This window comes from Canis aureus, chromosome 7, assembly GCF_053574225.1.
Source record: "Canis aureus isolate CA01 chromosome 7, VMU_Caureus_v.1.0, whole genome shotgun sequence".
Lineage (NCBI taxonomy): Eukaryota > Metazoa > Chordata > Mammalia > Carnivora > Canidae > Canis > Canis aureus.
Genome location: NC_135617.1, coordinates 63,496,086 through 63,521,030, shown reverse-complemented (window position 1 = coordinate 63,521,030; position 24,945 = coordinate 63,496,086). Strand labels below are relative to the sequence as shown.

Sequence of the window (24,945 nt, the reverse complement as noted above, 5' to 3'; positions counted from 1 at the left end):
TTATTTTGGTGAAGTGTAAAGGGTCTTTACAACTTGTCCCAAGTCCCATTTCGAGTAATATATTTGGAAAAATAACTATAATGATGGATTTAATGTTAGTTCTTCTTCCTAGCCCAGTCCAGGGCTCCCCTCACTGTACATGTGTCTTAGAGGTACAATGATGATCAAGCCGAAGCTGACATGGTGGCTAATATGCATGGAACACTAGAACACTGTGTGCCAGCAAGGCTTATTCCAGCCTCCTGCCCTGTTCTGACTCAGGAAATCCTCATCATAGCACACTATGGTCCCCATTTTCAGTTAAAGAAACCATGGCACAGAGAGCCTGAGTATCTTTCCCAAGGCCACCCAGTGGGAAAGTGCTAAGGCTTGGATCAGGGACCAGCCTGAGCACGTTGGTTCTGGAACCCCACTCTAGCCAGCAGCCATTGCTGTCAGGAGCCACGCAGTATTGTCATCCCTTTCAAGGCAGCACTCCTGGCTTGCTTCCCTGATCCCCTTCCTCTGCTACCAAAGCACCAATGACAAGCCTGATTTGTAGCTTCCAGCAACCATGTGTGCCTGTGTGTGTGTGTGTGTGTGTGTGTGTGTGTAACTGGGAAAGTGAGTGAAGGCCCCTGATTTAATGCAAATGAGCACAAGGCTGAAGGCTCCAGCAAAGCAATCCTCTCCCACCCACTCCCTACTCCCTAGGTGTAATTATCAGTATCTTCCTTCAACAGAGCCAGAGCAGCCTGCAATGGCATCAACAGTTTTGAATCAGAGGGAAGATCCTTGTGAATCCAAGTGACCTGCTTGCAGAGGAAGAAACTTGTCTGCCTGGGGAGGATGGCCAGAGTTATAATCTGTGGAAGACACTTATCAGGATGGGCCAGACCAGAAGTTTCCATTTGTTGACTTGATTTCAACATTTTATATACCTGATTTATATACCTGATTTCAACACTTCTCAGCCATCCCTTAAGGCGGGAGTCATCATTTCCATTTTCCAGATGAGAAAACGGAGACTCCAGTAAGATATGGTCCAGTAGTAGAAGCTTGGGCAATCTGGCTTGATTGGTTGTGAAAAGGGACCCTTGGTGTTTGTTAAGGAGAGAAATAAAGCGACTTTTTGTCACAAAATCAAAAGACCAGGGTCTGTGGAGCAGGGGCTTGGAGGAATGTGGGTTCAGCCCAAGCTGTGGCTACAGGGACAGAGGAAGCACCCCCTGGGCTAGAACAGGCCCCTTGCCTCCAGGAGGAGCACAGCTCATGGGAATTACTCGGAGAACACTCAAGACCCTTGGCTCCCCAGAAAAGCTCTTTCTGTTCCTGCTCTGGTTCCTTCCTTGGGCTTTAACTCTTCTTACCACTTAATTTCTCTGTAAATTCTGTTGACAACTGGCCTGTGCTTTCTCCAAGAACAATACACACCTTGTAATTTATAAATCATTCCATTAATAATTGTCTGCAGAACAAAATAGCCAAGGGCTGAATGGAAAGCATGGAAAGAAAGAAGGCCCACAGCATACAAGGGTGATATTTAAAGAAAAGAGATGGGCCATACTCCTCCCCAAACCCCAGTGCTGTCAAGGGGCTCCCTGTTGTCAGCGAATAATTCCTGTTGTTGGACTTAGAACACAGGATCCCCACTGTCACTACTGAATACCCCATGTACCTGGCATTTCTCAATTAGTATCTGTAATGCTTGTGATAAGCCTACATAGTCAGCATCATTCTTCCGCTCTTGCACATATGGAAGCTAAGGTTCAGCTGGGTTTCAGACAGGGACCCCAGGAAAAAAAGCTACTTTTTTCCTCTGCTTTATTTTCCAGTTCTTGCTAGGACCTGCACCCCTACTTCACTCTACACATGACTTGTAATGCAAATAGCATATGTCCTCCTTGTAAGGGACAAAGAGATAATGCTATCTTTGGAGTCTTCCAGCACAGTAAATAACATCTAAGGAGAGGTCATCCTGAATATTCTCTAAGACCACTGACTCCTTGATGCCAAGACCCCTGGCTCAAGGAATGAGTGACTTATGAAGGACACCTGGACCCTGTTCTTGTTCTGGCCAGTTCCTGGATACCTAGGAGGACACATGCACCAGACCACAATTGTCAATAAAATCCCCAGGCCCCAAGCAAATATAAGACACACACGCCTTTTTCTTTTCAGAGTCTCCTGGATGATCCATCTCTGCTCTCTCTCTACATCTTCAGTAAACTCTGCTTTCACCTCCTGATGGCTCACATTTGATTTCCACCTTGCGATAAGCCAATCCTATAGCTAGTCCTTGGCTAGTCCTATAGGACTCCCTCTCTGGGGCCTCGGACCCAGCCTGCCTGCCTCAGGTTCAGTAGACTATCCAAGGTCAGGCAGTTGGCCAGGCTTCCAGCCTTATCTTGACTGACTGTAAACCCATACAGGCTTCCAATACCACCTTGGTCTCTTGTGAGCCATGGCTCATAAGTGTATTTGACTGCAATCCATGGTAAGAAATATCTCCCTGTGTGGGAAATTGCCCCTCTGTCCCTTGGCATCTCCTGCCTTCTGCCCTAAGAGGCATAGGGCACTGCACCTGTGGCTCTGTTGCCCTCTGGCTTCTGATGCCAATGGGAGCACCAGCAGGACATGGGAAGGAGGATAGTGAGGCCAGGATATTTTCTCTCTTGGCTTACTTCCTACTCTATCATAGCAGGCTGGCTGTCCCTCTACTAAAGGCTAAGTCTCCTCTCAAGGTGGCCTTTACCTCGCAACTCCTCTGTTGGGTTCTGGAAACTATTTCCTCCCCATTTCCTTCTGCTCAAGGGGTGGTAACACGTCTGCTGATGCAAGACCCTGTGTCCTACAGATTGGTTTCCCTATGCTTTGGCTTTGTAAATAGTACATTAAACCCTTCTCACATTGTTCTTATTTAAGTGTGTCTTCTGTTCCCTCCTGGGCCCCCAAACGGTATGATGACTTAGCATGTGCACATGATGCAGGCAGGCCAGGTCTGAGGTCTCAGAAGGGGTTCCACAGGATGAGTCAAGAAGGTCCTTGGCTTTGCACAAGGTGGAAATCACACTCTAGGCAGGAGGAAGTGAGAGCAGAATGTTTTGAAGATATATATAGAGAGATAGAGTGTTGGGGAGACTCGGAAAGGAAAAGGAGCATGAGTCTTGTTTTTGCTTGGGGGTCTGGTTTTTATTGAGGATGGTGGTATATGCATGTGTCCTCAAACATCCCAGGAACTGGTTGAACAAGGACAAGTGGTCATGTGTCCTTCGTGAATCACGCCCTGGAGCCAGGGGTCCTGATATCAAAGTGTCTTGAGCCAGCTGTCTTGAAAGACGGTCAAGACAAGCTCACCTGGATGCTGCTTAGATGTAATATGTTATGTTGGAAGACTCCAAAGAAATCATTGACTCCTTGACCCTCATAAGGAGGACATACATTAAGGCATGTATGAAGTAAGGGTGCAGGTCCTAGCAAGAACAGAAGCAGGAAAAGAAGCAAAGGAAAAAAAAAAAACAGCTTTTTTTCATGGGGCCCCTTCAGTTGAGAGCTCTCTCCCTCTGTCTCCTTCTCTCATACACACACACACACACACACACACACACACACATCCCTGAAACAAAACTTTCAAGAAAACTTTCCATTCTACCAGGCCCTACCTGTCTCACTAAATAATTAAAATTTATTTTCATGACTCTCATTTTGAAAAAAAGAATTTTTTTAGATTACACCTAAGATGAGGTCCATGGTGGTCATCCAAGTCAATCCTGTCTGGAAAAAGAAGTTGAGGCTAAGAAAAAAAAAAGTATTTGCTCAAGGGAACTTGCTCTAGGCAAAGGCTATGCTAGGAGCCAGATCTGATGCTGCCGATCCTGCGTGGTGCCAAGCCCAGCAGTCCTCCTGCCCTTGCTTTGGTGACCTTGACTCTCTCATGTTCTTTTCTCCCTGAGAACTGGTTGGAAGATGTTATCTCCACACTAACCAGCTTTCCCCCTTTCCCTGGTGTTTTCTGAGTGCCCCCACTTACTCATCTATTCACAAATGGCACTACCAGGGTTTACAGAGGCCTCACTTGTCAGAACTGGAAGGGGCCTTAAGCAATCCCTCAGCCCAACCCTCTCATTTTACAGGTGAGGAAGCATGTCACCCGAAATATGACATACCACTAAATCAGCACAGGCCTGATTCATAGCATGTTGGCTGACACTGAGCGTAACAGAGAGAAATGTCCAAATGCTCTACAGTGAAAGGCAAAACCGTGGAGCATTCGCAGTCAAGGAGCACCCCAAAAGCCAAGAGGGGCCCCAGCATGACCCACCATAGCTCCACTGCCCCATCCGAAGGAAATGGAATCAAGAGGAATTCACAGTGGAAGGAAGGAAAGCCTGAGATTTCACCTTGATCATCAGGAGCAGGTTTCCCAGTCTCTGGGGCCCTGGCCTCCAAAGTGGGGAGGACTTTAAAACCCTGAGAGTTAAAAGCAGAAAGGGGGACAGGCGTTGGCAGGCAGGAAATATTATAATTTCCATTTATATTTATTTTTATCATTAACAATTTTTCTTTCTATTAATATCCTGGCTCTTGATATTACATGTACAAAACTTATAGATTAATACACTTATTTGGGGAGTGAGAGCTAAACTGTGTTCATTCTTGGGATACAAATCTATAAGGTTCCAGACGCACGCTCTGGGGAACCAGGGACTCTCAAAGTGTGGTCCACAGCTGAATCACCTGAGGAGACTGATTCTGGGGCCCCAGGCCACACCTGCTGTAGTAGATTCCCTGGGGACAAGGCCAGGAATCTCCATGTTAAACAAGCTCTCCATTTAAGTCCCAGAATGGTTGATAGCTGTCCCTTTGCTTCTGTAGCCTGGATGTTGACACTTTGCTAAGGGCAAATGGCAATCTTAGCCTAACATTATCCAGAACCCCGAGGATCCTGTAAATCTTCTTTAACATATAAAAATCCCTTTGGAAACTTCTTTTATCTCTACCCTCTTCCCCCAAGATACATGTTAGTAACCATCCTCCAGCATATGACTCACTGATCTACATCTGAAGGGGGTTCATGACTGAGTTTTTTCTAACCAGTAATAAATAAACTTTTCCTAACAACAGCTAGCCCCCTCAAGGTCCTAGAAACCTTATTTCCAAATTACCTTGGAGGCTTACACTGTCCCTAACTCCCTCCCAGCTTGAAAGTATATAAACAATCACTGCTCACAGCCCCAGTGCCGCTCTTTCTGCCCACAGGTCCTGTCCCCCTGCTTTAATTAAACGCCCTTTTTTTTTTTTGCAATGACGACGTCTTATCTCAAGAACTCTTTCTTCAGAGCCGTCAGCTCTGAACCCCAACATTTCTACATCAGTAGATGGGTGATATCTGGCTAAGTTTAGGGGTAAAATTCTGGCCTTCCCCACCCTCAACCGCCAACCATCTGCGTCTTTCTTAACACTGGCCCCAAATGGCTGGAGTAGGAGAGATGAAGACGCAAACCAGGGATGCTGCATCTTTCTGGCTCTTTCCCTAGCTCAGTTGAGGAAAAGGACTTTTCATTGTCAATGCTTTTCCACTGGCCACTGGAGTCTGGTCACATTAGTGTTTTACATCTGAGCCATAAACCAGCAAATTACCTGTGGGGTTGTTTTAGCTAGGACTCTTGCTTGCTGATGACATTTCCCCTGGTGATAGGTACCAGTTGGAATTCTCCCAGGTGATTGCTATTATCACATTATCAGGAGCTTATCTTGGGAGCATTTGGGTTTTGCTGTTTTAATAACCAAGCCCTGGAGCCTGTGTTGTGGGGTAAAATGTTTAGTCTGATGAAGAGAACCGGTGGGTCCAGCAGCATCATCTCCCACAGCTTGGGCCAGAGCTTATTTAAGAGAGCAAAAGTAAAAGGTGCAAGAGGAGCATTTGCTTAATTGGCCATAGATTTTCTTGGCAATAATTTGAAGCAAGATAAGGGACCTCTTCAAGGTCATGTGTCTGGGCATGGCCAGGTGAGGAAAGGGACTAAGGAAATTCTGGGTGGTTGCCTTTTTAAATGAGTTGCTGATTTCCCTAGTCCTCTCATCTGTCAGTTGATGAACATCTGTTGTTTAACTGATACTTCCTGCCCAGCTGTCCTGGCTCTCAGTCTGGACCAGTAGTGTCTATTTGAAGGCAAAGATGGAGGGCCTGCCCTACTGTCGGGGATACCAAAGGCATTGGACCCAGCCCCCCAAGGCCATGAACCTGCCCCAAGGTTGGGGATTCACTATGAAGCTTGGAGATAGAACAGGTCACTTCTGGAAAGTGCATTGGGCAGCTGTATGTGTCCCAGCTTACACACCACCAGGCTGCTTCCCTGGCCTGGTCTTCTTTTTTTTTTTTTTTTTTTAATTTATTTATGATAGTCACACAGAGAGAGAGGCAGAGACATAGGCAGAGGGAGAAGCAGGCTCCATGTACCGGGAGCCCGATGTGGGATTCGATCCCGGGTCTCCAGGATCGTGCCCTGGGCCAAAGGCAGGCGCCAAACCGCTGCGCCACCCAGGGATCCCCCTGGCCTGGTCTTTACTCTAGTCCCAACCTTGTGGTCTGCTGGAGCAGACCCCGTGATTCCTCAGATTTGGCCCAAAGCTGATTTCATAGAGTGGACAGGAGTCTCAGAGATCTTTGAGTCCAGCTGCTCCTTTCTCAGATGAAGTTGGGGCCCATGAAAGCATCCATATCTCTGTGCCCTGTTGTGTCCATCCCTGCCTTACGATGTTGTCCTGCAGGGTTGTGAGCTACTGGGCTCCTTCATTCCCATAAGAGAGCTCCATGAAGCTGTGGCCCGCATTCGAATTGGGGTTTAGCACTGGACTCAACACTCCACAATTGTTCAAAATGTGCTGGAATGAATGAATGAATGAATGAATGAATGAAGTGATTTGCCCAAGGATCCCATAGCTGGTGGTGACAGAGCCAGGATGCCCAGCTTTAGCTCCAGTTTAGCATTCCTTACACTGTTCCACCCTGTCTCCCAAGAGGTAGAGCATCTGGCCCCAGACTGCTGGAGTTTGGGTCCTGGTTTATTTCCTAACTGTGAGGTGGCCACAGACACATGCCTCTCAGATTCCCCTTCAAGAAGGGATCGGCCACTCAGCCTCAAGGGGGGCAGTTAGCGGACAGCCTCGGGCTATAGCACCCTCAGGATCCACCTGAGCTCTGGAGTCCAGGCCAGCTCCCCATAGACCATGGCAGGGTGCTGGGCCTGGCCATATCTGCCCAGAGCCAGAGACCTCTAGCAGGCCATTCTGGAACTCTCCAGTGGGTGGCTGAGACACCATGATTGTGTGTGGTGGTTGGAGGCACTTCTGCCCCCTTTTATATTTGTCATGGGCATTACTTCTAATAAACCCCAGTAAATCATAATGTCTGCTTCCCAGACGACCCGACTGACAAGCTATGTGACCTGGGACAAGTTACCACTCTGGCCTTCATTGCTCTCATTTGTCAGTGGGAACTCATGGCCATACCGGCCTCGTGGGGTGGTTGTGAAGAGTAACTGAATCCATGTGGCACCTGACCCACATAAGCACCGGGACACACTAGCCAGTGTTATTACTCAAGAATCCTATCTTGCCCATGGATTTCAGTTGCAGGGTATCTTGCGTCCAGGTGAAGGAACTAGAGAAGGATGTAGTCTTGGGACTGATTCAAACATGTTTTCTGGATGCATCTGAAAAGTAAGGTTATAGAAATGCCAACTGCGGTTCCTTTTCCTGGGCAGCACCCAAGGGAGGCTAGCAGGGGGCAGGGGCTGGGGGCCAGGACTGAGCAGAGGCTGTCCCTCTCCTGGGAAGTCAGGTTCTGAAGGTCAGGAAGGCCCATCACGTGCCCAGCTTTAGAGGCTGAGCCAGGACCCCCCACCTGCTCACAGCCTAGTTCCCTCTGGGAAAGTTTGTGAAGGAACTGAGGGGCTACATTTGGTGCCTCCTTGAGCTCCATTCTCCTCTCCTGTATACCCTTGACCACTTCCCTACCTCAGCTTAGGTCCTCAACTGCTCTGAGTGACCCTTGCAGCTTAAGACATTGGCTCTTTTAAAAACCAGAGAGTTGGGATCCCTGGGTGGCGCAGCGGTTTGGCGCCTGCCTTTGGCCCAGGGCGTGATCCTGGAGACCCAGGATCGAATCCCACATCGGGCTCCCGGTGCATGGGGCCTGCTTCTCCCTCTGCCTATGTCTCTGCCTCTCTCTCTCTCTGACTATCATAAATTAAAAAAACAAAACAAAACAAAAAAAAACCAGAGAGTTCTAACCCAGCCCTGCCTCAGCAGCAAGCCACACCTTTGTCTGTTGCTAGAATCAATTCTGCTTGTGTTAGCAAAGGTGTGGAGGTAGATAAGGTGAGACTCATCATCTGGCTCTGCCGTTCTATGTCAAGAGTCTGCAAACTCTTTCTCTAAAGATCTAGACAATAAATTGTTTTACAGGTTGTAAGGTCTCTGTCACAACACTCTACCCTGATAGCACAAAAGCAGACAATATGCAAAAAACAAACAAACAAAAAAAAACCATGGCTGTGTTCTAAGAAAACTATCTATGAACACATGTCCTTTGGCTCAAGGCCAACTCCTGTTCTATGTCACAAATATGATACTACCCTGGAGAAACTAGTTCCATCACCTGGACCATAGTGATATTACGAGAGGAAAGTAGAGAGAGCACACAACAAATTTGGGTCAATGGGCTGTGAGATGTTTGCCCGAAGCTTCTCCAAAGGAACTTTCTCTTCTTTTGCAGGGACCTCTTCCCAGGAAGAAGCTGTGTGTCCAGGTGGTAGCACAGCCACTATTGTGGTGATGGTAGTGGGCAGGGAAGGGTGGTGGCCAGAAGAGAAAACTGACCCAGGAGTATAGCAAAGCCAAGAGAATGGCAAAAAAAAAATGGGCTTGACATCCTGATGCCACCGGGGAATCCCTGGAACAAACCATACCTGAAGCTAGCAAGACTCTGTCTGAACTTTTCAATAATTAATTCATTCAATTATGTTACCTAAGGCGAAGCTAAGTGGTCTGTCACTTACAATAAAAAGAATTTTAACAGATGCAATCAGAGAACTCAGGAAAAGAAGGAATGCTCTCTCCCCTGCTAGGTCACAAAGATGCCTGTCTATTCCCCACACCCACATTCTCACAGATGGAAGGAGGAAGTAGGGGCTGACGTGCAACAGGACCAGAAAAAACTCTGCGCTGCTCAGTCTGGCATCCAGAGTGAGTCAAGGGTTAAACAGATCTATTCTAGCACTTCCGAATCTTTGGCCCTCTGGCCCCAGCTCAAAGGGCCCAGCTCCCCCACCCCTTTGCTCAGTTTCAGCTCCCAAAATGTCATGCAAATTATTGTACTGCAGCCTTTGACAGGTCCTGCTGAGTTAACACAGTTGGCTGCAGAACCCCGTCAAAGGAGGATTGTCTCAATCAAAAGGAGAAAGTCTCCGAGGCCAATTAGGCCCTGCATTATTTGACTGAAGTGTGCCAGATTAATCGCAATTATTAATTACAGGCGACAGAGGGCAGAAATGTAATTATCAACACCTTCTCTATGTGGGAGGTGGCCATGGGCAGTGGCAATCTGAGACCCTGATTAAAGATAATGGAGGTCACCCTTCAAGGCGAGGCTGGGTGAGGGGGTCATTCTGCAGGCCAGGGGTGTGGGGAATCATGGGCCCTACTCAGCGCTGCCAGTCACCCTCGCCCTGAAGGCGGTCCAAAGCTGTTCAAATTCTGGCCTGGGCTCTGTGTGGAGAAGGTGCTGGTAGTCAAGGCGGGACTCGGCTGTGGTCCTAGCTCTGCCCTATTGTACCAGGTGAGCCCCCACTAATCATCTGATCTGGAATTCAATCTCTGGTCTGTTAGTGAGGGGTTGTTCTGGAATTAGCATTTCTCAAAACAGGGTGCTATTGGCACGTGGGGTTGGTCAGTTCTTCCCATGTAGGACCAATTCCACACATTGCCCAGGGGACATATTGACTTAGAACACCTCCTGCCCACCCCAGATGCTGTGACAACCCCAAACCACACACCCATCTCTCAACACGTCCCCTAGGGAGACAGTAGCCCCCCGGACTGAGAACCCCCATCTGATAGCCTTCCTGGAGATCTGGGTGGCCTCCCTCTGCCTCAGTGTCCTCATCTGAGAAATGGGGATCACAATGTGCCTTCTTCATTGGGTGACGGAGTTTCAATAAGATATCCCTGGTAAAAATGAAGAATAGTGCCGGGCACACAGGCAATATGAGAGTTGTTACCCGGTTGGTATGATATACGGAGGGCCCCCTCCAAGTATTTACTATCTAACTTCAACCCTGATGAGTCCATGCCATTATTCCCATTTTAGAGATGGAGGGACTGAGAAGCTGAAAGGTTAAAATAACTTGTCAGATTTCAACAGTAGGTCAGTGACTTCTTAGCCTGGCCGCTTCATGGCCTGTTTGTGGGGGACGTGACAAGCAGGCACTTACTGATTCCTTGTCATCAGTTGTCTGGGCTGTGGAGGTGGAGAAAAGGCAGGACGGTGGCCAGGGTACTGGGGTGATTACTGTTAGCTTGGAGACAGACCGGAAATGAGGGCCTACCTGAGACAGCCCGGCCGCACACTTCTCGGTTATCCCGTCTATAAATCCCAACTTGGGGTTGAGGAGGTCTTCCCTTCACTGGCTTGACTACGATGGTGCCTAAGAGCAGGAAATGAGGGCTGAAGTCCAGGCCCAGGTCTGTAATGGCAAGGCTGTAATGGCAAAGGAATTCATGGTGTGTTGTCCAGAGCGGGCTGCTCCTGGGGCGGCTGCAGGAGGGAAGCCCTGGCAGGATGCTTCTCCTTATTGCTGGGGGCACCAGAAGGAGCTGAGGAGGGTGAAACGGGCCACAGCGTTCTTAGGTGCAGACATTCAGAGCTCAGACAGGGTATCACAGAGAAGCCACAGAAAGTTTAAGGACACCTCAGGGGATGGGAGTCAGCCACTTCTCTGTCACCTTCCACTCCTCACTGTGGTCTACAAGGCCCAGTGACATCTCCATAGTACCCACTCCAATCTCTCTGATGTCATTTTGTGCCACTAGGCCCAGACACACTGACCTTTCTGTTCCTCTTTCCTACCTCAGGGCCTTTGTACTTACAGTCAGCACTGCCTGGAATGATTTTCACCTGGACCTTCCTATGTCTGGCTGCTTCTTACTATTTGATCTCAGCAGGAGCCCCTATTCAGACAGGCCTTCCCAAACCACAGCTGAGATAGCCATGCAACCCTGAGCTACACCAAGGACTTTTATTTTCTTCTTAGCTGTTATCATTGCTTAATGTTGTTTATTATTTATCAATATAATATTTTGAGTTCCTCAACAGTGTCTGCCATTTAATAGGTCCTCAGTGAACATCAAATAAATGAAGAATGGAGACATACTTCTGATGTTAGCAAATACTCTAAGGAAGAAGACACAGCCCTGCCCTCCGGGAGCCCCAGGCTGGGGGCGGGGGAAGACATAGCCCTGCTCTCAGGAAGCCCCAGTGTGAAGGGACACACAGTTATTTCTCTTTAAACAATAGTTTATCAGCAAATACTAACCAAACACATAAACCCTGAAGGAAGTCAGTCCATGGAGGATTTCCCATAGGAAGCTGCCTCTTAAAACCAGTGACACCACATCTCTGACACATCAAAGGGGTGTCTTTTCTTTCTTTTAAAGAATTTATTTATATCAAAGGATTTTCTGCCTAGACCATCCCTCTAAATCAGAGCCAAAATGATCATGATCAGATGTGGGTAATGAGTGTAATTAGTGACAAACCCCACAAATCCCCCTCTACTGAACCAGACACACCTACCTGACCACTCCTTTAGGCAGTGTAAATACTTATTTACCTCTTGATTGGAGAAAAGACTAGTCACAGACCATTCTTTCTCTCTGCTTGGAACCCCTCCCCTCTTCACCACCTTCTCATGTCCTTTCTTCCATCCTGCCTATATAGAAGCTAGTCCTACTGCAGTGTACAACTCACATTGCAGTCTGCGAGTGTACAACCTATACAACTATATGCAGCAGCCATGATAAATTTCTAGAGTCTCAGGACTAAAAGAGACTTCAGAAAGCCTAGAGCAGAGTTTCTCAATTTTAGGGTGAAGACAGGGGCTGGGCAGATAAAGACAAGCCAAAATGGTACTGGTCTCAAAGAGCCCACTCTTGTGAGGACAACAGTGTGGTACATGGGTTCAAAGGGGTTTTGCCCATCGTGAGCCTAGTGGGTCCTTCCCACCCCAAGGTAGGTAAATCCTTCTAGGTCAAACATTTGTTTAGATCAACCTAATTCTTTGAGAAGCTGTTGGGTCTCTTAGTGGTGACAGAACTTTTCCAAGGTTATGGATTGGCACCTTAATGAAATGGTTGAAATGTGAACCCATAGCTTTTGAGTTCCCTGAGCAGCAAAATGATCTGTCTACTGCATCTCTTCTACCCTCTAAGTCCCTGTTAAAATGCCCTCCTTTCCCTCCCCTTCAGCGCACTCTCCATTCTGTGTACTCCATTCTGGTTTCAGATTGAGTACATGCCATGCTTTGGGGTCTTCCTAAGGAAGCCATACAGTCAAGCTGTGACACTAATCATTTTGTCCACTTCAAAGTGGGGACTTTGTAAGGGTTAGTAATAGGGTGAAGAGCAATTCTAGGGGTGATGGGGAATGCCCCCCTACTAGATGATAGAGTAAAAATAGAGATCTCAGACACATTTGGATAGCAATTGTAGCTCTGCCCCATGCCGTGGGCATGACCTTGGGCAGTTTATTCAGCCATTCTGGGTTCTAGGTTTGATAACAGTAAGAGGAGGTGAAAATAAGCCTTTCTTTCCCCCACCCCCTTCCCCCAGTGTAGTGAGGATTACATAAGGTAATTTATGTAAAGGGCCTAGTTTGGCACCAGCCACAAAGGCTCACACCATGGCTTTGCCTGTCCCTCTAAAAGCTCCCTCTTCCCTGAGAGCCCTTCGCAGCCTGTGTTCTGCGTGTACATTATGGCTCTTCCCTGTGGAAACCGTTTAAAGGCAGGGACTGTTACTGGGAAGAGATAAAATCCTTGGCACAGCTCAGCCATTACCAGAGATGTTTAACCAGCCCGCATTCACAGGCAGGAGGACACGCATGAAAGCATTTTATCTTCCTCCCACAAGGGGAGCGCAGAGCCCCGTGCCAAGCCGAGATGAAGGCTTGATTTTTCTAAGTAGATGTTTAGGATTCTATGGATGCTTTGCTAACTCCCAGTCAAATCACGACATCAAGGAAAGAAAAACCCCATTTTCTGCTAAGATGTCGAAATGGCCCTTTCCAATTAGGCAGTGGGCTTTGGGAGGGGGAGCCCAGGCAGGCAGCGCAGAGCTGCGTCTGCCCATCTGTGTGTTCTAGGGTCTGTGAGCCCCTCAGAGCTGACAGTTCTGAGTGAAGGGCGGGCTTCCAAGTGACGTCTTGTCCTCTGTGTTGCCCATTAGGTTAGGCCCCTGCTTGTCTCTAGGAGGGGGTGTAAGATTGTTAATTACTAGTCGGTTACATGTTTTGGTTGGTCTAATCATCTACTTTGAATTAGCAAAGTCCAAGACTCTCATAAAATTGCCCACAAGATGCAAGTATGTGCAAACAACACCATCTATCTAGAACTCTCCAACTCCTGGCTCTCCGCAGCACCTCATTTACCAAGAAAGCATAGATTCACCTTTTAAGACTCAGCTCAAGGGTGGCTAATGATAGCAATAACAACAAACATCTGTATGGCCTTTATTCTGCTGGTCACTGCTTTAATTGCTTTCCATGTACTAACTCATTTCATCTTTTTTTGTATCTATAGTGGCTCAAACGATGGCCACAGATTCCTTCTACTCCTCCTGTTGGAGAGGTGGGGTGTATGGTCTCTTGCCTTGAATCTGGGCAGGCCCCAGGTCTGCTTTGACAATAGAATGTGATAGAAGTGATGCTGTGCCAGGTTCTAGATCAAGCCTGAAGATCCTAGCAGCTTTCACTTCCATCTCTTGGCACAGTCTCTTTGGGAGCCCTCGGCTACCACGTAAGGAGTATGATTAGCCTAAACTGGTCGTGATGGAGTGGGCACCTCTGAATGCTATCATCCAACATCCCAGCTAGATCCAGCCTTCCAGTCATCCCAGAGGAAATCCAAGACATTTGAGACCCTCCAGGCCAGCTGAATAAACTTTGAATGACCTCAGCTGACACCACGTGGAGCAAAAGCATCAAACAGCCAAACTCTGCTTAAGTACCTGACCCACCTAAGTCTTGAGATATAATAAGATGGCTGGAGTACTTTGTTACAGAGCAGTAGGTAACCAGCACCTACTGAGCTAAGTACAATGGGATACCATTTGACAGTTGAGAAGACAGACACAGAGAAGTCAAGTAATTTGCCTAAGCTCTTATAGCTATCAAGTGGTGGGGCCAGGATTTGAAACCCAGACAGCCCATCCCCAAAGCCTGTGCTCCCTCCTCTTCTCTGAGCCCTGTATTAACTGTTCTCCCAGTTATCCTAACACCTCTTGAGCTTACCCATGGGGAAATCTACTACCCTACTAGATGCAAAGTCTGCTCAAGCCACACACATACTGAGTCCTGGTATAGTTGTACCATCATCAGCACAGAGGAATAATGCTCAGTGTTTGCTGGAAGAGTGGAGGGGAATGGATTAATGGCTGGCTGGCTGGATGAATGGATGGACTTCAATGGGATAGAGCCTGAAAGATGTGGAGGAACTAGAACCATTTGGGATATAGGCTTATTAGAGGTACCAGTAAGGATCAGTATGAGGGAAGCAGAGGGCCCCAAAGGTAAGGAGAGCCACACCACACACACAGGGAGCAAAGGTCCCCTTTGCTAATCATGTGGTTCTTCCCCAGTGCCCTTTCCTCTCCAAGGCCTCGTGAAGAGTCACTCTTTGCAAGTAAGGATTGATTTTGAAGAGCAACTTCTATTTTAGTATTATATGTTTAATCTTTAATCTTTTTTTTTTTTTTAAGTAGGCTCCACACTGGGCGTAGAGCCTGATGCAGGGCCTGAACTCATGACCCTTAGATTAAGACCTGAGCCGAGATCATCAGTCAGATGCTTAAATGACTGAGCCACCCAGGTGCCCCACTCCCCACCACCTGCCTTCCTTTTTTAGGCACAGTCTTCACAAGGACCAAAAACAGAGTTACTGAGAAATAGACATGTCAGGAACCATCTAGTCACTAAGTGAACACTAATTTTTCCTCTGAATGTCCAAGCAAAAAAGGAAAATACACTGTAGTTAAGGGTTCTGATTTGGGGGAGTTTGGCTGATCTTTTAGAACCAGAAACAGTGACCCCAATAACTACAGGTACAAAAGGGTCATCTCTTACTCTTAGGAAGGAGCCCCTCCAGACACATGTAGCCCACATTGTCATCATCAGTCCACCTCGAATGCAATGATGCTTATCCTTGGCTCTGTCATTGTCAAACGGACATTATCCTGAGATCATTCACCTCTCATCCTCAGTTCTGGATGTCTTGTGCTTCTGGCCAGAGTAGTCAGCACCCTCAAGAGCCTCTAAACCTCTGGACCCTTCTAGAGAAACAAGTCTCTGGGCCCTTCCACCAGCATTTTTCTCTTTAAAATTCCAGGAAAAAAAAAAAAAGGATTTTGATTATCTTGTTCAAGAGTATTTTCCCAGAAAGAATAGTCACTCCAAACCCCAATGGAAATTTCCATTGGGACCTTTTTTTTTTTTTTCTGTAACCCCTTACACAGAGCAGCATTAAACTTACAGGATATAATTCCTGAGATACCCATGATTAGCTTCTAGTTCATAGAAGCAGGTATAAAGAGGCCAACAGGCCAGAAGATAGAACTTCTTCAGCAAAAGGCATGGGTTCTGTTTAGAGTTCAGAAAGAGTGATTTGTCATCTCAAGTGGGATTTATTGCACAGATGTTCTTACAGACGGTGTGGTTACACAATGGTTGAGCCAGAGATATTCACTTTCTCATTAACCCCATGAGAGTGACCAGCAGCTTCTGAGCTACAAGAGAGGGCAATAGGGACATCAATGCACACTGATCCCTCCTCCCTGCCCTGCCTCCCACCAGCTTCTACCACCCTGCCTTGCTCAAGGCAGATGAATACTCAACTGACCTAAGGAAAATGCTAATCCCAAGCCAAATTCACTCTGCTAGTTCTACTCCCTGCCACCTTCCACCTACACACACACACACACACACACCTACACACACACTCAATTCTCCAGTCTCTGTTCAGAGAAGCAATTCACTTTACTACCACCTTGAGCATAATATGAATCACTAAACAAAAGCTATCAGACACAGACAAACCTTAAGATAAATTATTTTTGGAATGCTGTCTTTTCTTTTTAATACATTTATTTTTATTGGTGTTTAATTTGCCAACATATAGAATAACACCCAGTGCCCATCCCATCAGTGCCCCCCTCAGTGCCCATCACCCAGTCACCCCCACCCCCCACCCACCTCCCCTTCCACCACCCCTAGTTCGTTTCCCAGAGTTAGGAGTCTCTCATGTTCTGTCTCCCTTTTTAATATTTCCCACTCATTTTGAAGCACCCAAAGGCAAGCTTCTCTAATGTTAGTGAGGATGTGGAAAAAGCCTCACAGGGCCATTGGCTATTCTCTGACCACTTCCCTTTCTATCCCTGTCTCTAGATGTTTGCACTTGCTGTTCCCTCCACCTGGAACACTGTCTTCTGACTGCCATCTCTTCCTGGCATATTATCATCTATCCTTTCAGGTCCAGACATTCCTGACCCCCCACACCCCTGAGGAAGGAGTCCCCTGAGGCCAGGGCCTCCACCTCTCATCTCACTGTGTCACCTTGTGGTTATCAGTGTAGGCTCTGGAGCCATGGCGTGGGCTCAACTTATGACTGCTACTTACTAGTTGTGGGACTTTGCACAAGTTACTAAGTCTCTGTGCTTCAGATTCCCCCTCCATGATAACCACGTCTACCTGAATGAATGTTACCTGTTGTCATCATCACTATCCCTTGGGAGCTGCAAGCACAGGGCTGGGCAAACAAAGGAGCTCAGATTGACTCCTAAACTGAACTATGAAAATAAGGGATTGGCCTCAGTCTGCCGGGAAAGTGAGGGCATAGAGACAATAATGCAATAGGGACAGCTCCAAGAGAAATATGGGGACCTAGGGAGGAAGTTGGGGTTGGATGGCCTACCTAATACATCCTGATTGTCTCTACCAGGCCCTAAAATTTTTCTCAGCACCAACCCCCATCACCTTCTTTGGACTCAGAGACCATCTGACTTGAAAGGACGTCTCAGATCTTCTCTCCAGGGTGCCATAGGCAGTGGTGGGCTGGAAAATGTTAAAAATCAGCTCTCTGGAAAAACAAAGAAGCAATCATGATTAGTAAGTATTGTTTGCCAATTTCTCTGGTGTAAATACTCCCAACCATGGCTGATTGCAAACTACCAACATGCTGTCATTGAATGCAGAGTTCAGAAGAGATGCCCGGTAGCACTCCATTTTATACTATTTCCACTAGATGCCTACAACAGATGTAAATAATCTGAAGAGTACAGATCATAGTAGAATATGGCTAAATAATTAGGAAACCATGTGTTTTGAATATTTCTTGCTTTTCTTTTTGATATAATATTTTATATATTATTTAATAATATTCTTTAACATATTTGATATATTATTTAATTTCTATAACTTCTATAGTATATATAAGTTATATATGTACATATTGTATATATTTATGTATATATTTATAGATGTATAAAGTTTATATAGTAAAATTTTATTTGGGTCCCTAGATGTCTCAGAGGTTGAGTGTCTGCCTTTAGCTCAGGTCGTGATCCCAGGGTCCTGGGATTGAGTCCTTTGTTGGGCTCCCCACGGGGAGCCTGCTTCTCCCTCTGCCTATGTTTCTGCCTCTCTCTGTGTGTCTCTCATGAATAAATACATTTTTTAAATCTTTAAAAAAAACTTTTAAGTTTTATTTATTTAAAGTAATCTCTACACCCAACATGGTGCTTGAACTCATGACTCCAAGATCAAAAGTCATAAGCTCTTCTGACTGAGATATACAGGCACATCTATATAGTATAATTTTAAATTACAGTTGTGTTTTAAAAGCATCTGTCAAAAGATTCTATCAAAATCCTAGAGGAGAACTCAGGCAACACCCTTTTTGAACTCGGCCACAGTAACTTCTTGCAAGATACATCCACGAAGGCAAAAGAAACAAAAGCAAAAATGAACTATTGGGACTTCATCAAGATAAGAAGCTTTTGCACAGCAAAGGATACAGTCAACAAAACTAAAAGACAACCTACAGAATGGGAGAAGATATTTGCCAATGACGTATCAGATAAAGGACTAGTTTCCAAGATCTGTAAAGAACTTATTAAACTCAACAGCAAAGAAACAAACAATCCAATCATGAAATGGGCAAAAGACATGAACAGAAATCTCACAGAGGAAGACATAGACATGGCCAACATGCACATGAGAAAATGCTCCACATCACTTGCCATCGGGGAAATACAAATCAAAACCACAATGAGATACCACCTCACACCAGTGAGAATGGGGAAAATTAACAAGGCAGGAAACCACAAATGTTGGAGAGGATGCGGAGAAAAGGGAACCCTCTTACACTGTTGGTGGGAATGTGAACTGGTGCAGCCACTCTGGAAAACTGTGTGGAGGTTCCTCAAAGAGTTCAAAATAGACCTGCCCTACGACCCAGCAATTGCACTGCCTGGGATTTACCCCAAAGATACAGATGCAATGAAACGCCGAGACACCTGCACCCCGATGTTTATAACAGCAATGGCCACAATAGCCAAACTGCGGAAGGAGCCTCGTGTCCATCGAAAGATGAATGGATAAAGAAGCTGTGGTATATGTATACAATGGAATATTACTCAGCCATTAGAAATGACAAATACCCACCATTTGCTTCGATGTGGATGGGACTGGAGGGTATTATGCTGAGTGAAATAAGTCAATCGGAGAAGGACAAACATTATATGGTCTCATTCATTTGGGGAATATAAAAAATAGTGAAAGGGAATAAAGGGGAAAAGAGAAAATATAAGTGGGAAATATCAGAAAGGGAGACAGAACATGAAAGACTCCTAACTCTGGGAAACGAACTAGGGGTGGTGGAAGGTGAGGTGGGCGGGGGCTGGGAGTGACTGGGTGGCAGGCACTGAGGGGGGCACTTGACGGGATGAGCACTGGGTGTTATTCTGTATGTTGACAAATTGAACACCAATAAAAATAAATTTATTTAAAAAAAAAAAGCATCTGTCAAAATTTCTGAAACTTTCACGATTGGCTCTCCTCTTCATTAGCAACCTTGATGATGCTCTTTGCAAAACATATTCACCTAAGGGCCTTTGCCCTTAGGTGAACCAGGCAGTTTCCCTTGCCTGGTATGCTCTTTTCCCAGATAACCCTGTGATTCCTTCCCCACTTCCTTCAGCTCCTGTTCAGGGATCACTTTGTCCCTTATTAAAAGACTTTCTCTAGCCATTCCTTTTTTTTTTTTTTTTTAAAGTAGGCTCCAAGCCCAGTGTGGAGCCCAACACAGAGCTTAAAGTCAGGACCCTGAGATCAAGACCTGAGCAGAGATCAAGAATCAAGAGTCAGACACTTAATGGACTGAGCTACCCAGGTGCTCCTAGCCATTCTATATAAAATAGCAGCACCCCCTTCCCTCAGTACTTCCTAACCCCCTCACTCTGCTGTACTTTTCTCCAGAGCCCTTGACACCCTGGTAGTCAAGGTAACCAGATAGTATTCTCTGTTGTCTGTTTAATCATCATCCATCTGCCCCCACTGGAAACTCTGCCAGGACAAGGATTTCTGTCCATTGTGTTCACTGATCCCCAGTTAAATTGTGTCTGGCAGATAGTAGGTGCTAAATATATCTTTGTAGAATGACTCAGCACTTACAGCTCTTCACAGGGAAGAGGTACAGCCACCACCTCTCATCTGCTTCTAACAGCAGGGAAGTTATGAGTACTTCCATTTTGCAGAGGACTCCCTCCCTCACTGTAGAAGTTAGGAGGCTTACAAATAAAGTGGCTTCTCCAAGACCTCAGCTGCTGGAGGATCTGCCAGACTAGACTTAGTCCTCTTGACTGCTAAACCAGGGCTCTTTCCACCATCACGCTGCCTCTGACATAACATAGCAGGAACTCCACTGGGTGAAACACGCTTGAGGCCAGGAATTTGCAGGTCATACTATGCACTGCCTCTCCCGAGCCCCTAGTATGAAGTTCCTGAACACATGAACTGCTCAATAAACATGTTTCTAGGGTGAATTAAAGACAGACAAGTTTTTTTTCCCAATGCCCTCTTTTACCCCTACCCAAGTCCTATCCTTTCTACCTATAAAATCTCCTTATCAGATACTGGGAAACTCTAATGAAGCTATCAGGGTCAAGCTTTATCTGCCAAGACTTAAATATTTTTTTCAGATCATATGCAATCACAAGCACCTTCAACTCCTATTGAGCACAAGAATGTTAAATGAATGAATTGATGGATGGATGCATAAATAGTGTATTGTGTATGTGGGTGTGTATGTATGTGTGTAAGTGAGAGTTTGCTGCACTAATGGTGGGATTTTAGGCACCCTATGAGAAAGGGAGAGAAGGAAGGGTCTTCTGGAGCCAAAGCATTGAGAGGTCAGGAACTGCCCTTCCCTGTCACAGCCCTGAGATATGGGGTCTGCCCCAGAATTAAACAATGTGTTGAAAGGAGAGAGAGGAGCAGAGGGAGTTGTTCATTTTTCTGATGAGTAGTGGGTCCAGAACCTACTCCAATCTCCTTGTTATGCTTTGAGGGATGTTCTTGACTTACAAAGAGGAAAAAACGGAGGATTGGTGGGGAGGGGGCAGGGGAGCCAGGCTCCACAGGTCACCTTCCAGAAAATGAGATGTCAGCTAGCAGGAACGAATTAATAGAAGTGGACCCTGCTGCTCCAGCATCATTCTTGGTAAATCTTGTGTTCAGGAAGTTTCTCCATGGCCTCCACTTCTCAAAGGAGCTGCTGGAGGTGAGGTGTGGAGAAATGCATATGCATATTCAAAGTGAGTGTGTGGTGTTGGGTAAGGGGGTGCAGAGTAATTAACTGATTCTCAGTTCTTCTGAATCTTACTTACTTACTTATAAAGGGGGAATACTGGCTGTTTCCTGGACACCTTTTCCCAGAGAGGCCCAGAGACAAGTTGGGGAGAATCTAGGCCTTCTAGGACCTTGGGCAATGGGAGCTGGAAATGCCTTTGGTGATTGCAAGACTTCCCAACCTTTTGCAATGCTAAGAATGACCTGCCATGATTGCTCAGTAATACAAACTCTAGGCTAGTGGATGTCTTACCTTAGCAGACAACAGACTGACCTGAAGAGCTTTTCAAGTAACTACGGGCTCTGCCCCCAGATTTCTGATTCAGTATCTCTAGTGTGGGGCCTGACAATTTGCATGGGCTGTATAAGAAATCCCTAGGGGTGCCTGTTGCTGCTGCTTCTGGGACTACACTTTGAAAATCTTTCCTAGGCTGGTTGCCTGGACCAGAATCTTCAGGAGAAGGATCTGCAAGCTACTTTCCAGATAATTCTTCCCAGATAAGCATCATGACACTTTAGGAAGCTACTAAAATATGAGTACCACCTGTAGCAAAAGCACCTGGGAGTCTTGTTAAAATGTGGATTCCCAGGCCCTGCCTTGGCTCTTGAGGGTCCAGAACCCCTGGGGGTGGGGCCCAGGAATCAGCATTAAACCAGATCCCCAGATGATTCTAAGCTAATTACAGTTTGAGAGTCATGTGACCTTATATAGCCTCTTGTGTTCAGAGGAGTAAATTGAGGCCCAGAGGGTACATTTGCTGCCCAAAGCCCTCAGCACTATTTCGTGACCAAAGTGAACCCCAAGCAGGGCTGTTTTCCAAGAAGGGAAGAATAGTCCAAGGTTAGGGCAAGCTTGAGTTTTCCTGGGAATCCCAAACTTCCCAGGAAGTTTGGCTGAAGTTCTCTGAATCCTGGACCTCTATCTTCAGGTGCAGGAGCCACAAGGCACCATTCCCCAAACATACCACTCTCCCTTCCATTGTGGCGCCTTGGTGGTTTGCTTCATTTAAGGACTCAGCCAGGGACACCCTTTCCTCCTCCTGGAATCTTTCACGTCTCAGCTCATCTCTCTGTGAAGCTCTGGAGACCCCCAGCAGATAGCATGCTCTCCTCTGGACTTGCAGTGACCTTGCACATTTGTCCACTGCTGCTCTCACTGCTGTGACAAGGACCAACTTATGTAAACTCCCAAGTGTGTTTGTCCTGCTTGGACACCTCTGCTGTACTGGCTGTGAGTAACAGGTATGAGAGCATCAGAACAATGCTACCCATGGAAGCACTGGGGAGGTGTGACACAGATGGGCTGGAATTCTGGCAAAAGCAGATACATCTAGAGAACATTTTCCAGAAAGAAGAGGAGAGTAAAGGAGATTGTAAGAAGTTTGGGTCTCCGTGAGATGTAATTCCTACCTGATTCCTCTCCTTTCTAAAGAATCTTTAGCAAAACTGCCCATTATTTTCAAAAAGCTTTTGGATTCCATCAACAAATGAATGGATAAAGATGTGGTATATTTATATATATGTTAATATATATTATATATATTTTTTATATATTATATATATATATAAATATATAATATATATTATATATTATATATAAAGGGATATATATATATATTATATATATATATATATATTATTATATATATATATATATATTTATATATATATATTATATATATATATAAAGGGATATTACTCAACCATCAAAAAGAATGAAATCTTACCATTTATATCGATGTAGACTGGAGGGTATTATGCTGAGTGAAATAAGTCAATCAGAGAAAGATAATTATAGAGTTTCACTCATATGTGGAACATAACAAACAACACAGAGGATCATAGGGGAAGGGAGGGAAAACTGAATGGCAAGAAATCAAAGAGGGAGGCAAACCATGAGAGACTCTTAACTCTAAGGAAAAACTGAGGGTCACTGGAGGGAAGAGAAATGGGGTGTGGTAACTGGGTGATGGGCATCAAGGCAGGCATGTGATAAGCAGAGGGTGTTATATGCAACTGATGAATCACTGAACTTTACATCTGAAACTAATGATGTACTTACTATATATTGATTAATTGAATTAAAAGTAAAAAGAAAAAAGCTTTAGGATTCAGGTTGTTTGTATTTTTACTGTGATACTATGCTGATACCTGCCTTTGATGGAATCAGGAAGATCTATTCTCAAGGGGTTCTGAATACTCTGTCTTGTGTTAATCATGCCTACTTCTCCAGTTACCTTAAACTCAGTGGATAAAACAATAACTCTTTTTTCTCTCTTATGGTCTGAAATTTGGATGTGGTTTAACTGGGTGGTGCTGACTTAGGGTTTCTCATTAAGCTGCAGTTGAGATGTCAGTTACCTGAAGGCCTGACGGGGCTGGAGGAGCCCGGGGGGAGGAGGAATGGCTTCCAACATGGCTCCTTCACATGGCTGCCAAGTGGATGCTGGGCTGGTAGGAGGCTGCTGTTCCTCCTCACCTTGGCCTCTTCCCCCCAGCACAGGAAATTCAAGAGAAGGAGAAGCAGAAGGAAGTGACAATGTCTTTTGTGATCTAGCTTGGAAGTCACAAATCACCACTTTTACCACTTTCTGCTGACTAGGAAAAAAATCACCAAGGCCAGCCCATATACAAAGGAGTTTGGCTCCACCTTTTGAAGGGAGGAGTACCAATGATTCTTGAGTAGATTTTAAAATACTCCAAGTCATAGTCCATGGGAGACTGAGTACCTGGTGTACTTAGTGTCTGGTACATACTAGATGCTCGCTAAGTGTCTGGTGAACTGGACTGACAGCCCATCTTTCCCTAGGGCCACTCTGAAGCTGAGATGGGATTGGAGACAACAGCCACTGCCCTTGAGCAAAACTGTCCTTGGGCATCTCTGGCTGCACAATGCTGTTCTTGGGCTCTGGCCTGTCTGGTTTGTGCGGGACAGTCTTCCTTGGCCTGGATCTCTGACCAACAGTGTCCCTCTCGTCCTGTGCACACCTTTGGCTCCCAGCCTTCTGCGCGTTGCCTCTACAGTGCCTGACCATTGGCTCTTCAGGGCTCCTGCATGTCTCCTGTCTACAGTAAAAGGCCTGGATGGGCAGCCACTTCCACTTGGAGTTTGTTTCCAGGCATGGGTTCCTTCTAAAGAGAGATTATTTTATTCCGCTGAGACATGGCAGTTCAAGGGGGGTGGGAACAAATGGCCACCACAACATGGAAATTAATTAAACAAGTTCTTTTCCTTATGGTCTTTATATGCCCATGGCAGCCACCAACACTTTGCTCAGACTGCTGCCCCACCCAGCACCCTTCCTTCTACTCTCTGCCTGCAAATCTACTACCTGGGAGACAGCATGGCTAGTGGAAAGTCACTTTCTCAGCCTCCGATTTGTAAACTGCAAATATTACACTGTGTCAAGGCCTTATTCGAATGCTTAAATGAGAAAACAGGCTGGAGAGTGCTTTTCATAAAGTATTTTATAAACCGGTATATGTAAGAAATCATCATTTTTTCTTTCCATCCTCCACAGCCCAGCTCAGATTCACATTGATGAACCCTTCCTGCAATTAGGTCTCAACCATACGTCTCTGTATTTAATCTGGACATCCTCAACTTTGTCCTTTCATTTGTGTTAGACCGGTTCCTGACAGCGAGTGTAAGCTCCACAGGATTTGCCTGTGTCTCTCCCGCCGCACACAGCGTGGTGCTGGGTACACACGGGTGCTTAGAGCATCTGTGCCGACAGACCACACTGCAGGCATGCTGACCTTTGGGGGCCTGAAACAGAATTGCTCTC

General features: G+C 46.0%; 1 long non-coding RNA gene across 2 annotated transcripts in view; it reads right to left on the bottom strand.

The window, feature by feature from the left end:
* Positions 1-7,473: 7,473 nt before the first annotated feature.
* Positions 7,474-24,945, bottom strand: part of LOC144316891 (uncharacterized) — a 33,760-nt gene continuing 16,288 nt past the window's right edge. The window contains exons 2-4 of one of the 2 annotated variants that reach the window (XR_013382723.1): positions 17,223-17,387; positions 10,590-10,741; positions 7,474-7,694 (exon numbers count right to left, since the gene is read on the bottom strand). This is a non-coding gene — a long non-coding RNA (uncharacterized LOC144316891). The remainder of the gene's footprint in view (positions 7,695-10,589; positions 10,742-17,222; positions 17,388-24,945) is intronic. The other variant, XR_013382722.1, reaches the window with a different exon arrangement.